Raw genomic sequence first — 13,754 nt, 5'->3', positions numbered from 1 at the left:
AAAATGTCCTGCTTCATATTCAAGCCTATATTTTACTTTTGATATGATTAGTTACTCCTGTTAGTATTTAACATTTATTTAGTACTAACAGTATACCACGATCCACTGTTGACCTGATCTCATGATCTTACTGAAGATAAGCAGATTAGGTCTGGTGGATGGAGAACCTCTTTGGCCCCCTCTGAGTTCCATCATAATGAAAGAGGTGGGATAGGAACAAAATTTAAGAGGGGATGGGGGAGAGGAAGATAAGAGGATTGGATTGGCAAAGGAAGAGGGATAAATTGGGGTCAGGTGGGAGCAGAGGCTTTGCTGGAGAAGAACATTTTATGCTATCTATATATAATACACTAAAGTCCTACATGGCAACCCCTGCTCACACAGTGCTTTACCAATCAGAGGTAACAGAACAGAAGCACCGATTGGGCAGAGGGGATTCCATATGACTGATACGGAAGAGGAGCAGGTAGGGGGCAAGTGAATGAGGAGTGGGAGGGAGGGGGCGGGGAGGGGAGGGGGGAGCGAGTAAGCAAGCTGAGGGGAGCGGGGGAGCGATGGGAAGAGGGAGAGTGAGTGAGCGAGCGGTGGAGTGCAGTGGGCAAGTGAGCAAGCAAGCTGCAGGGAGGAGGCGAGTGATCAAGCATGCGGTGGGGAGAGGGAGAGGGAGTGAGTGGAGAGAAGGTGAGCAAGTGAGCGGGTGAGTGAGTGAGTGAGTTGCAGGGAGGGGGCAAGCAAGTGAGTGAGTGGCGGGGAAGGGGCGAACGGCAGGGAGGGGGCGAGTGGCGGGGAGAGGGGCGAGTGAGTGAGTGAGTGAGCAAGCAGCAGGGAGGGGGCGAGTGAGCGGCAGGAGTGACCGAGCGAGTGACTGAGCAGTGGGGAGGGGGTGAGTGAGCAGCGGGGTGGGGGGCGAGCGAGCGAGTGGCGGGGTGGGGGGCGAGCGAGCAAGCGGCAGGGTGGGGGGGCGAGCGAGCAAGCGGCGGGGGGGGGCAGGCGAGCAAGCGGCAGGGAGGGGCAGCAGCAATTAAATTCTCTACAAGGCAATGGAAATGTGAACAGTATCCTGCTGTCCGCATAGGGACTGCGGTGTCACAACACAGGAAGTGTGGAAGCACACTTTCTAGATATGTCCTGACCCTGTTGTAGGGTTTAGTCTGGAAAGCACCTCCCAAAACTTAAATATTATGAGTAACGTCCATATGATGAGGGCACAACTCTGGTAGCACCTGGTCTAGTTTGCAGGACTTGGCTGCCAAGGTTTTCACTTTGCACATAATCTCAAGATAGGCTAGCAGGGAAAAGCTTCCAGGAGAGGTGCTGTGGTCTCAGATGGGGTATATTCTTTTAAACTGCTGTTCCCTCTGGCTGGAAAGAAGAGGTTGTAAGCTGTACCTCTCCATCCCTCCTCTAATCAGGTTGTAGTTATGAAGTACAGAGAATAGAAATCCACCTTCCTCATCTAGCCAGCCCCCTTCTTTCATATTCTTGTCCCCTTTACAGGGGTTGTATACTAAGACACCATTCTCCAATGCCGGCATACTGTATCTGTAGACCTATTCATATTTGTAGCCCTGTTGTGTACATCCCTACTGTAGCTTCATATCGGCAGCCCTATTGTATTTATGAGTGTATAGATATCTGTACACTTGTACATGTTTGTGTGAATGACTATGTTCATTTAAAAGGTTAACCTGGGTACAGTCCCCTCAAACAGTCCCTTCAAACTGCCCAGAGAACTTGAGTTTTGGTTGGTATAAAAATGTGTTAAATAAGTTAAATAAAATGCACGGTACAGTTAGGAAGTATACTGCTATACCTGTGTTCAACATAAAATGTAGATAACTGTTCATGTGTACACTGTCATAATGCCTGAATAGGGCTTCCTCCAGCCAGGCCAGTTGGAATCTTTGTGTGCTATGGAGGCCTTCACCCAACCATCTCTCATCCACCCTTCCCGTTATGACAATCTGTATCCTTTTCATCCTGGTCTTCTTCAATAAATGTCCATCTAAAAGGAAAAGGTCTGTGTTATATGTAACTTCCTTGCTCAGTGCAGTATTGTAAAATTGTAAGGTTAGAGTGCTAAATGCCATCATTGAATGGACTGTGAATTTGCATAGGCCAAATCCATCAAAGAGCTATGGTCTATCATGAGAATGAATAGGTTATGCAGCTATCAGGGTCAATAGACTACCAAGGCTATCTTATCTACAGTGAAATATTTCCTCTTGAGCAATAACAGCTTCTCACTGATGAACAGGACACTCTAATCCCTCATGGATCTGGGCAGGACCATACCTCGCTCCACTTTTGACACATTTATTGGTAGAGTAAATTGTTTGTTAAAATCGGGCCTTTTAATGCAATCTTATTTGAGAGGGCTCAGTCTATTGCCCGATACTTCATAGAGTGTGTTCAGGTCATAACTCCTTGGATGGATTTAATCATATTTCAAATTTTATTTATTTATTTTTATTTAATTTATATACTACCTCACTTCAGAGGTTCCAGGCTGTTCACAAAAACAAAGACAAACAAGGCCAGCTATTAAAACAAGAATTAAAATATCTAACACATTCAGAAATAATAGCAATTAAAAAATCAAATTTTAAAACATTCAGAAATTACAGCAATTTAAAAAAATCTAAACAGCAATTAAAAAATTAAAACTCAGAAATTACTAAAAGCCTGGCTAATAAAATGTGTCTTAAGGGCTCTTTTGAAGGCCAGTAAAATGTTAAACCACAAATGTCTATAGGGAGCGCATTTCACAACCTAGGAGTGACTACAGAGAAGGCCCGCTCCTGAATCACTGTCAGACAAGCTGGCAGTATATGGAAATGGACCTCTCTCAATTATCTTAATGTGCAGTGGGGATCATACAGAAGGAGGCACCCTCCCAAGTAACCCGGTTCTAAGCCATTTAGGGCTTTAAAAGTAATCACCAGCACTTATATTTTGCCAGGAAACCTATTGGAAGCCAATGCACGTGAAATATGGTCTCTCCGAGACACCCTGGAGACCACACTAGCTGCTGCATTTTGAACCAACTGAAGTTTCTGAACTACATACAAAGGCAGCCGCATGTAGAGCGCATTGCAGTAGTCAAGCCTAGAGGTTAGCAGAGAGCGCTCCACAGTTCCTCAAGGAACAGATGCAGCTGTTGTATCAACTGAAGTTGATAGAAAACGCTCCTGGCCATAGCCTCAGCCTGAGAAACCAGAGTGAAGCCTGGGTCCAGAAGCACTCTCAAGCTACATACCTGTTCTTCATGGGGAATGCAACCCCATCCAGAACAGGAAGATCTATCACGTCCCTCAAAGTATGACTTCTCACCATGAGTACCTCCATCTTGGTTGGATTCAGCTTAAATTTATTATCCCTCATCCAGTCCTTTACTGCCTCTAGGCAGGCTTTTAGGGGGGCTATGCCATTTCCTGATGATGTCATGGAGAAACAGATTTGGGTGTCATCAGCATATTGATCACCTTACTCCAAATCTCCTGATGGTCTTGCCCAGTGGTTTTATGTAGATGTTAAAAAGAGATAGGATGGAGCCTTGAGGGACACCATATAATAGCTCTCATTTCAGAGAGCAACTATCTCCAAGTGACACCATCTGGAATCTACCAGAGAGATAGGAACGGAACCACAGCAAAGCAGTGCCACCTATTCCCAAATCCTCCAAGTGATTCAGAAGGATACCATGATCAATAGTATCTCAAGCCTCAGAAAGGTCCAAAAGAACCAACAGAGTCACACTCCCTCTGTCCATTCCTTGGTAGAGTTCATCCATCAGGCTGACCAAGGCTGTCTCCACTCCATAGCCTGCTCTAAAGCCAGTTTGAAATGGATCTAGATAATCAGTATAATCCCAAACTGCCTGATCAGCCACCACCCTCTAAATTACCTTGCCTACCCAAGGTAGGTTAGAGAATGGCCTATAATGATCCATCACGGAGGGCTCCAGGGCAGGCTTCTTAAGCAAAGGTCTCACAATTGCCTCCTTCAAACATGGAGGCATCCTGCCCTCCCTCAGTGAGGCATTTATGATGTCAACTAGGCCATCTCCCTGCTAGATGTTATAAACCACGTTGGGCATAAAGGACAGGTGGTAGGCCGAACACCCAATGGCAAATAAAGGCATAGGCAGAAGAGTCATCTGCCTATGGCAGCAAAATTTGAGGAACGACAGTAGCAGTGGGGAGGAGGGGGAGAGAGAGGAGCATTCGCCCTTTTACTTGAAGAGAGGGGGGAAAGCTGCAGCAGTGGCAGTAGCTGAGGGGAGCGGGGGTGACCGGTGAGTGGAAGTTTCCCCTTTTGCCCCCTAAAGTTTGGCAGTGGTGGCTGGCTGCAGAGATGGTGGGGGACAAAGAGGGGAGAGTGCCCATTTTGTACCTTGTGAATAGCCCGCTGACGTTATGCGGGTGGTGCCACCTCTTCCCTCCTCCCCAGTGACTGACTGCACATGGGCTCTGCTATCCGTAGCCCATTTCTGTCTTTCCTGACGGAAAGTTATGTGATTGAAAGAATGAGAACTTAACTTCATAGCAGCCAGCCTGCTGCCATTTGGACCTCCATTTTTATAAATGAGACCAGGACTCCTATAAGCCAATCTTGGAACAACATCAGACCTGCTCAGGATCGATACATTTCAAGTATGTAAATATGGATACCAGTGCCATTTAACCTAATTTGAGAAATTAAGAACACACACACAAATGCCAAAGGGAGGTGAACACCTGGCCCACACCTAGAACTGGGGCACAGTGTCCACCCCACCTGGCTCTCAATTCACTGACCCTGTCTGAAAGGGTCTCCCTCTTCTCCGCTCCTCTCCTTCCTGAGGTAAAGCCGGAAATGGGCTGTGGATGCTGATACAAATGGAGTTTTGCTTTCTCATAGTCAAAAGCTAGCCTGGAGATTTCTCTCATGGAATGACCTCTGCAGGTTCCTGGGACACATGACAGAGGTGTATAAAATTATTCATGGTGTAGAGAGAGTGGACAGAGAGAAACCTTTCTTCCTCACTCACAACACTAGAATCAGGGGAGGAGAGCTGGTCTTGAGGTAGCAAGCATAAATTGTCCCCTTTGCTAAGCAGGGTCTGCCCTGGTCTGCATTTGCATGGGAGTCCACATGTGTGAGCATGGTAAGCAGAGGTGGAGACACTATTGGGCGAATGGGTTCAAAGAACCCGGGCTTCCAGTGCCAACAATTAGGGGCCGCAAGCGCGGCCACAGACATGTCCCCCACGTCAGACGTCAGACACAGCGGCGTTATTTCGGTCCCAAATGGGGCTGCACGGCCTGTTTGGGGCAGAAATCGGCCCACGCAGCGTTGGCAGCGCAGCCAGAGTGACTCGCCCTACCTTAAAGGCAGGGAGAGCCACTCCTGGTCTCGCTTTCAGTGCAGCGGGGCCGATTGATCTCCCTCCCAAATGGGGCTGTGAGGCCCCGTTTGGGAGGGAGACCACGTCCCCCACGTCTGACGTCAGAAATGGGGGCGTGGCTAGCTGGGCCCTTGCATCTGATGTCAGATGTGGGGGCGGGGCCAGGGGGCTGCGGCGACAGCCACACATGGGCTGCTGCCAGCCTCCCTACACTGCTGATGGTCATTCCCCTTAGGGGATGGGGCCACCCTGGGAAGAGCATCTGCATGCTTGCATGCGGAAGGTTCCAATTCTCTCCCTGGCAGCATCTCCAAGGTAGGGCTGTGAGAGACTCCTGCTTGCAGCCTTGGAGAAGCTGCTGCTAGTCTGTGTAGACAACACTGAGATAGATGGACCAATGGGCTGACACGGTATAAGGCAGCTTCCTATGTCATCCCATGAAACTGAAGGCCAGGAAATTTAGGACTGACAAAAGGAAGTACTTTTTCACACAGCACATAATTAATCTATGGAATTCTCTGCCACAGGATGTGGAGATGGCCACTAGCTTGGATGGTTATAAAAGATTAGACAAATCCATGGAGGACAGGTCTAAATGGCTACTAACCTGGTGGTTATAGGACACCTACAGCCTCAGAGGCAAGATGCCTCCAAATGCTAGTTGCAGGGGAGGAGCAGTAGGAGAGAGGGCATGTCCTTACCTCTTACCTGTGGGCTTCTCAGAGGCATCTGGTGGGCCACTATGTGAAACAGGATGCTGGACTAGATAGGCCTTGGGCCTGATCCAGCAGGGCCGTTCTTTTGCTCTTATGGGAGAGAGAGTGATTTTCTCTGAAGAGAGCTTGCTTTGGCTCCTCCTCCCTGCAATTGTAGCCTCCTCTCTCCCATGATTGGCCAGAATAGGTGCTAGTCAAGCCATCCTGCTTCTTCTGTTTGTTCGGGGGCTCATCAAAGCATTGCCCAGCCCTGGAGGAAAAATACACAGACTGATTGCCATAGCCTGTGCATTATTATTTTTTCACTTTTTTCCCCTTGTGGGTGGGTGGACAATGCTTACTGTAGCCCCCAAACAATCAGGATAGCTTCCGGCTCCTTTTCCGGCCAATCGGGGAAAACAGAAGGCTGCAACATTCATTCATTCGATTTCTATACCGCCCTTCCAAAAATGGCTCAGGGCAGCTTACACGGAGAAATAACAAACAAAAAGATGGAACCCTGTCCCCGAAGGGCTCACAATCTAAAAAGAAACACAAGATAGACACCAGCAACAGTCACTGGAGGTTCTGTGCTGGGGGTGGACAGGGCCAGTTACTTTCCCCCTGCTAAATAAAGAGAATCACCATGTTAAAAGGTGCCTCTTTGCCAAGTTAGCAGGGGTAGAAAGAAGGAGGGGTTGAAGAAAGCTTCCATCCCGTCTCAGAGAAAATGGCTGTTTGTGGTTCTTCAGGAAGCTGTAAGTATTCCTTCTTAGCCAGTGCATTTGTTTGCTTGACTCCTCCCCTCTTGCCCTTACTGAGTGTTCCTGCCCAGTGGGCTTTTCTTTTCTTTGCACCCTCTCGCTCCACCTACCCCTTTCCCATTCTCTTGCCCAATAAGATGTTTTTCTTTTTCTTGTACACCCCTATCTAGATACCCCCTTTCTCATCCAGTGGGGCTTTCCTTTTTTCCTTCTCTCATTCCAGCCCCAGAAACCCCTTCCCCCTTCTTTTGCCTGGATGGTTGTATTTCTGAGTGGAGATTAGCTGTGAGCTTGTAGTAAGAAAACACTCAGACTCAGGGTTGTCAGCAGCTCAGCTACAAGGAGTTAGTTGCACAGGTCAGCTGGCTGTGGAAAGGAGTTTGCACTGGTGCTGAATAGGGTGCATTATGTTCTCCCAGGAAAGCCCCCAAGGGATAAATGACTAGGATGTACTAAAATGAATTACAAGAATGCCCAATGCCTGTGAGCGATGAATACCGCATGACATTATGACTAGGATCTCTCCTCTCTTGCCCTCTGTCCCCCCACCCCCGCTTCAATGACCAGTAGCTGCTATTGGCAGAAGGAGGTAGGAGTGTATAACCAATGCAATTTTCCTGCTGAAGATCCTGTCCAGCTGCTATGGGACCCTTGAAGAGAACATGGGGCCCTTCCATAAGAACAGTATAGAACCAAAGGGCTAAAACCTCCTTCTGTCACACTGTGTTCCTGAATCACATGACTGCTTTAAACTCCTGACTAGGCAATGGTGTGTTTAATGTCACATCTAGTTTGGCTCGAAGTCTTTAAAAACTATTGCTCCTCCTTGCCAGAAAGGAGGAGCTATCTCTCCCCATTATTACTTGCTTTCTCTCCCTTCAGGCTCTCACTGGGAAATGGGTGTGACGCAAGAAAGATAAAGCAGGCCTCAACAAATCTTCCTTGGCTCTAGGAGCCAGCACAAACATTTAGAAGCAGACTCCCGTCTACTCTATGAGGAGGGACATACCAACCATTCACCCCCAGCAAGGCACTCCGCTCCATGAGGCAGGGGACTTCCTGCCTTCTTGCTCACGCCTCCTCCTGGTCATGTCTCACTCAGGCAGCCAGTGGCCAGATATGACCAAGAGGAGGAGTGAGCAAGCAAGGTGGGGGCAAGATGCTCCCACGTCTTCCTGGTTGGCCCATTGCCAGCCTGAGCCAAGTAGATGCGACCAGGGGAGCAGTGAGCAAGCAAGGCAGAGCAGGTTGCTCCTTCCTTCTGGTCATGTCCAGCTAGCTTAGGCAGCCGATGGCCTGATGTGACTGGGAGGAGGGGGGAACAACCTGTACCCCTTTTGCTTGCTCACTCTTCTGCTCACATTGGTCCATCACCTGGCTCAGGAGGAGCCGCACTTCAATTTCTAAGCACCATAGTGAGCTAGGTAAAGTCAAATGTGCCGTCAAGTTGGTGTCAACTCCTGGCCACCACAGAGCCCTGTGGCTGTCTTTGGTAGAATACAGGAGGGGTTTACCATTGCCATCTCCCATGCAGTATGAGAGGATGCCTTTCAGCATCTTCCTATATCTCTGCTGCCCGATATAGATATTTCCTTATATCATAAAAATACCAGCGGGGATTCGAACTGGCAACCTCTGGCTTGTTAGTCAAGTCATTTCCCCACTGCGCTATTCCCTGAGGTAAACATTCACCCTTCCTATTCAGTCATGTCCCTTTTACAGAAGCTGAATGTGGATGCCACTGTATGTAAGCACTGGTGTCCCTGCTTCATTTCTGACCCACCCACGTTTACATCTGTGTGCTCCATCTAGAGTGCTAGGATGCCATGAAGATCCTCACCACACTGTACCTCACTTTAAAATAACCCTGAACACTGAAACAAGATATTCAATATGCTGGGAAATTTCTTTTATTAGGCGTTTTTGAGTGATAAGTAAATTTGGCACCAAGAAATGACAGTATTCATTCACCAGGCTCGTTTCTGAATTCAGTATTTCATGTGTATGCCTCTGAGAAGCCATTCACAAGGTCAGCTGCCTTGGGAATTTTGTAGATTATTTTGTTTCTAAACAGTATTTGAGTTAGAAACTGCAAGCAGGCACAAACAGACCCAGAAGCAGTGAGGAAACATCTAGTGATATGACCTGTTTCAAGGATTTGGGAGTTTGATTTGCTGTAACACATTGTATTTATTCTTTTTCTCTACAACCAGGTTGCAGAGCATAGGAACCTAGGAAGCTGCCATATACTGAGTCAGACCACTGGTCCATCTTGCTCAGTATTGTCTACATAGACTATCAGCGGCTTCTCCAAGGTTGCACACAGGAGTCTCTATCAACCCTATCTTGGAGATGCCAGGGAGGGAACTTGGAACTTTCTGCATGCAAGCATGCAGATGCTCTTCCCAGAGCAGCCCATCCCTTAAAGGTAATATCTTAGAGCTGGGTTTCTTAACCTTGGGCCCCCAGATGTTGTTGAACTACAACTCCCAGAATCCCTGGGGATTCTGGGAGTTGTAGTCCAACAACATCTGGGGGCCCAAGGTTAAGAAACCCTGCCTTAGAGTGCTCACATGTAGTCACCCATGCAAATACAAACCAGGGCAGACCCTGCTTAGCAAAGGAGACAATTCATGCTTGCTACCATAAGACCAGCTCTCCTCCCTTAGTTCTGTCTCCAGGGACAAGAGGGATAGCTAGGATGAGGATCGTGTTCGTATTCCAAGGGATATTAGACATCCCCCCTTTTACAGATCACCTAAATGTTGTGTTTCTGAGATATTTTATTTGTAGTATTTGACATTTTATTGTTGGGAAATATTTGCTTATCTTGTTTAACAAGCATTTCCACAGCTGAAAACAAACATTTCAACACATTGAAGGAGTGAGTCAACACACTTTGAAAGATGTAACTATGTGATAGTGAATCCTGGTTAATGTTGTCCCTGGTTATGTCATAATATGCTATTGTTACTGGTGTCATTACATTGTGAACCTGACTGGACTCGGCTGGTCCAGAGAAAGAACATAGGAAGCTGCCTTACACTGAGTCAGACCATTGGTCTGGACTAGGACCGGGGAGACCCGAGTTCAAATCCCCATTCAGCCATGAAAACTAGCTGGGTGACTCTGGGCCAGTCACTTCTCTCTCAGCCCAACCTACTTCACAGGGTTGTTGTGAAAGAGAAACTCAAGTATGTAGTACACCACTCTGGGCTCCTTGGAGGAAGATGTAAAATAACAACAACAACAACAACAACAACATGGAGCTAGATAGATCAATGGTCTAACTCGGTATATGGCAGCTCCCTATGTTCCTACCCTGACTGGCATCAGCTCTCCAAAGTTTCAGGTAGGCATCTTTCCCACTCCTACCTGGAGATTGAACCCAGGACCCTCTGCATGCAAGCAGATGCTCCACCATAGAACTCTGGCCCTATTCCCTAAGGGGAATATCTAACAGTAGACAGTGCTCACATGTAGTTACAAACCAAGGTTAACCCTGGTGTGAACCCCTAGGTGTCCCCACAGGGGACAATTTATGCTTGCTACTGCAAGACCAGCTATCCAGCCCAAATAAGTGACGCTGGTGGGACTTGAACCAATGACAGAGACAGGCTCTCTGTGCTCCTGCACAGAGCTGCTACCCGTGGCCCTGAGCCATTCAGCTCTGCTGGCAGGAGGGCTACCAGCATCATCTAGCCAGGCCTTGGTAATACCCACCAATTCAGCAACCTCTTCTGTGATCATGTTTTGGAGGACAGATGTTACAGTGGCCTCTAATTTGACATTTCTCAACATCCGACCAAAGTAAGAAGTTCAGATGAAGCTACACCTTGTGTCTAGTTGCAGGAGAACACATATTCCCTTCAAGGTCTTTGGTTTCTCCTAAACTTTCCTATTACCCGCATTTTAATTTTATTTATTTTCATTTGTTTTCACCCCCTCTACTTTTATGATATTTTACTGCTGCTGGTGCTACTCGGTCTGATTTTCATTATTGTGTTTTAATATTTTTGTGTTAGTTGCCTTGTCTATTAAAAAAGGTGGGATATCCATTTTTGAATAAACATATACATAAAATATTATTCAATCAATCAATATTTTTATTTCAGTCTTGACCAGCGTAAGATAAAACATAACAATAGTTGCATTAAAAACAGTCTATGACTGTGGAAACAGTAACTGTAAAGTTAAAGCTAAAATCTTATTCTTACAAGTGTTATAAAATTAATGAAAATATGATAAAGTGTTATAAAATTAATGAAAATATGATAAAGTAAATGCATAGAGGCTTAGACCTTAGAGACTGTGAGCATAAAACTAAAATCTACGAGAAACTATAAAATAGTTCAGCTTAGAATTAAAATTTGATTAAAGTACAGTGGTCCCTCTACTTACGAAATTAATCCGTTCTGAATGCACATTTGTAAGTCGAAAAGTTCGTAAGTCGAAAAGCGGTTTCCCATAGGAATGCATTGGGAACGGATTAATGCGTTCCGGAGCCTAGAAAAAAGACCCAGAGCCCCAGTAAGGCTTGCAAACTGCACAGGAACATTTCTTTTCAAGAATAAACAGGCAGTAAACAGGCAGGCAAGTCAAGGAAACCGCATGTAAAATTCGTAAGTCGAGGAAACCCCATCTAAAAATTTGTAAGTCGAAAAAACCGCATCTAAAACCGGATCTAAAACTGCCGTTTGTAACTCGAGAAATACTTATGTCGAGTAGTTCGTAAGTCGAGGGACCACTGTATGATGAAAATGAAAACTGTATAACTGGGTGGCAGTGGTAGCAGTGTAGGCATGAGCTGTGTCGAGCCTGGTTAATTCTTGCTGGCGGTCAGATCCCAATGATTTTTGTATGTTGCCGCACAGAATTTGCCAACATTATGTGTTTTAAAAGGGTTGCGGTCTGAGAGTGGTAGGGAAATGTAGAACTGGCTTGTGTGGCCTGGCAACCTTGTAAGCAGGAGAATTATTATTTATTAAATTTATTTGATAAATCAAAGCTGTTATTTCAGCTTTTTGATGAAACAAAGCATGCAGTGCAGCGTGAGATGTCCATAACCTGTGAGCAGAATTTGCACGGTGCCTACTCCTTAACACTCATCCTGGATAGGTCACTGAAGGGCTTGTGCCCTCCTGGAGTCTCCCTCTGGGGTTCTAGGCAAGTTAGAATACATGATAACCAAATGAACGCCTTAAATTGTAATGTTCTCAAAGCCGCTTTTAATAGTAATATTTTAAATTCATTGTTCAAATATATAAGCTCAGCTTTTGCTATGAATAATGGTTACTAGTATTATCATTCAACAGATACTTTGGCCTGTAGTTGCCAGAAAAGAATCCTGTAATGGAGAGTTCATTGTGAACTCTCTACAGGAAGCCTCTATCAAAGCTGTTCTTGGGTTCAAGATGAATACAAAGGATTCTTTTGAAATGCTTGATAACAAAATTTATTCCAGCCCATGAAATTACTCGGGAAAGGTTCTCCATTAAATGTGCAGGCTTCATCACTGAAATGAAAACTGAGCATAGAAACCTCAGGATAAAGCTTTTAAAAGCACATACAAGCAAGATGAAAATCTGAGCATTCTGTGATCCTAGATGATGTTATTAGGGTATGCTTTGATTTTGGATTGGTCATCTGTGCTACATTTCTGCCAAAAATTGCCCCATGATGCTCTTGTAGAAAGATAAACGGAGCACAACAACATCTCTCTGGAGCAAGAGACGGAGGAAGCCTTGCAGCTTCTGGTCTCACACGTGCAGGCTGGCAGGACAGTGAGACGAGGGGCTGCAGAAATTCCTCCTCCTCTTGCTCCAGAAAGAAGCTGTGTTCTGCCCCATTGCCCAGCTCATGGCTCACGGGCAGGAGGCTGAACAAGGTTCCTTCTACTCGTGCCCCAAAGCAAAGAGCTGCTCTTCCTGGATTGGCAAGCTGTGGAGAGACTGGGTGGGTTTCCACTAGCTGGGCAGGCATTGGGCAGCAGGGGCAGGAGGAGAATGAGGAAGGGAGAAGCAGAAGGCATACGGGGTGGCAGTGGCAGCAATGTGAACGGCTCATATTTCCTCCAATTTATGCTTATTTGTGCTCACATGCACATTAAGGCACTGCATATAGTCTCGTCCCCGTTTGTGTTAATCTAATTAAGCCATTCCCTCCTGCAGTATAGCTCACACTCTGGAAAAGCACTGGGTGCTAGTGTATCATATCTCTCTAAGACTACAGATGGCTGAGCTGGTGTCACAGCTGCATCCACTCCTGATTTTAAACCTCACTGGAGTTTCTGGCAGCATTTCTCATAAACTATGGGCTGTGGAGAAATCTGCAAAATCTATATTTTACTTCCAGACCTGTAGTCATGACAAGTATCCTAATGTTGCATAGAGAAGGGAGTTTCTTGTTAGCAAATGGATAACTAGTGAGCTTTATTATTAAATGCACACATTGCCTACATAGTCTTACAAGTAGCAGTGTGCACAAATCAAATTCTGTGATTTGATTTGAGGTTGAATTGAATTGCAGAGCTTTCATACTGATTTGTCAAAAATGGCCAGCTTAGCCAGCTGTCCCGACAAATCACCCTCAAATCACTCAAACTGATTTGGGTGATTCAAGCGCCATTTTGAGGCCTGTTTTGCTGTAAAAATGGGCTTCAAAATTGCACTTTCCCCCCAGGGAGAGCTGGTTTACCAACTGGGGTTGGTGGGTAGACCAGCCCTCCAGTGGTCCCTCTATAATTTTTTTTCATCCCTGTGTAGAATGAGTTTTGTTCTGGGTGGATGTATCAAGGCACTGTGTGTGCAGATGCCTTGCTAATTCAACCTGAGCGGGATCTAAAATTAACTGAGCGGCCATCAGAAAACTTGTGAGCGCGCACACGTGCGCACGCCTTAGAGGGAA

The sequence above is a fragment of the Hemicordylus capensis genome, chromosome 3 (genome assembly GCF_027244095.1).
Source record: "Hemicordylus capensis ecotype Gifberg chromosome 3, rHemCap1.1.pri, whole genome shotgun sequence".
Classification (NCBI taxonomy): domain Eukaryota; kingdom Metazoa; phylum Chordata; class Lepidosauria; order Squamata; family Cordylidae; genus Hemicordylus; species Hemicordylus capensis.
This window is presented reverse-complemented; position numbering follows the sequence as displayed.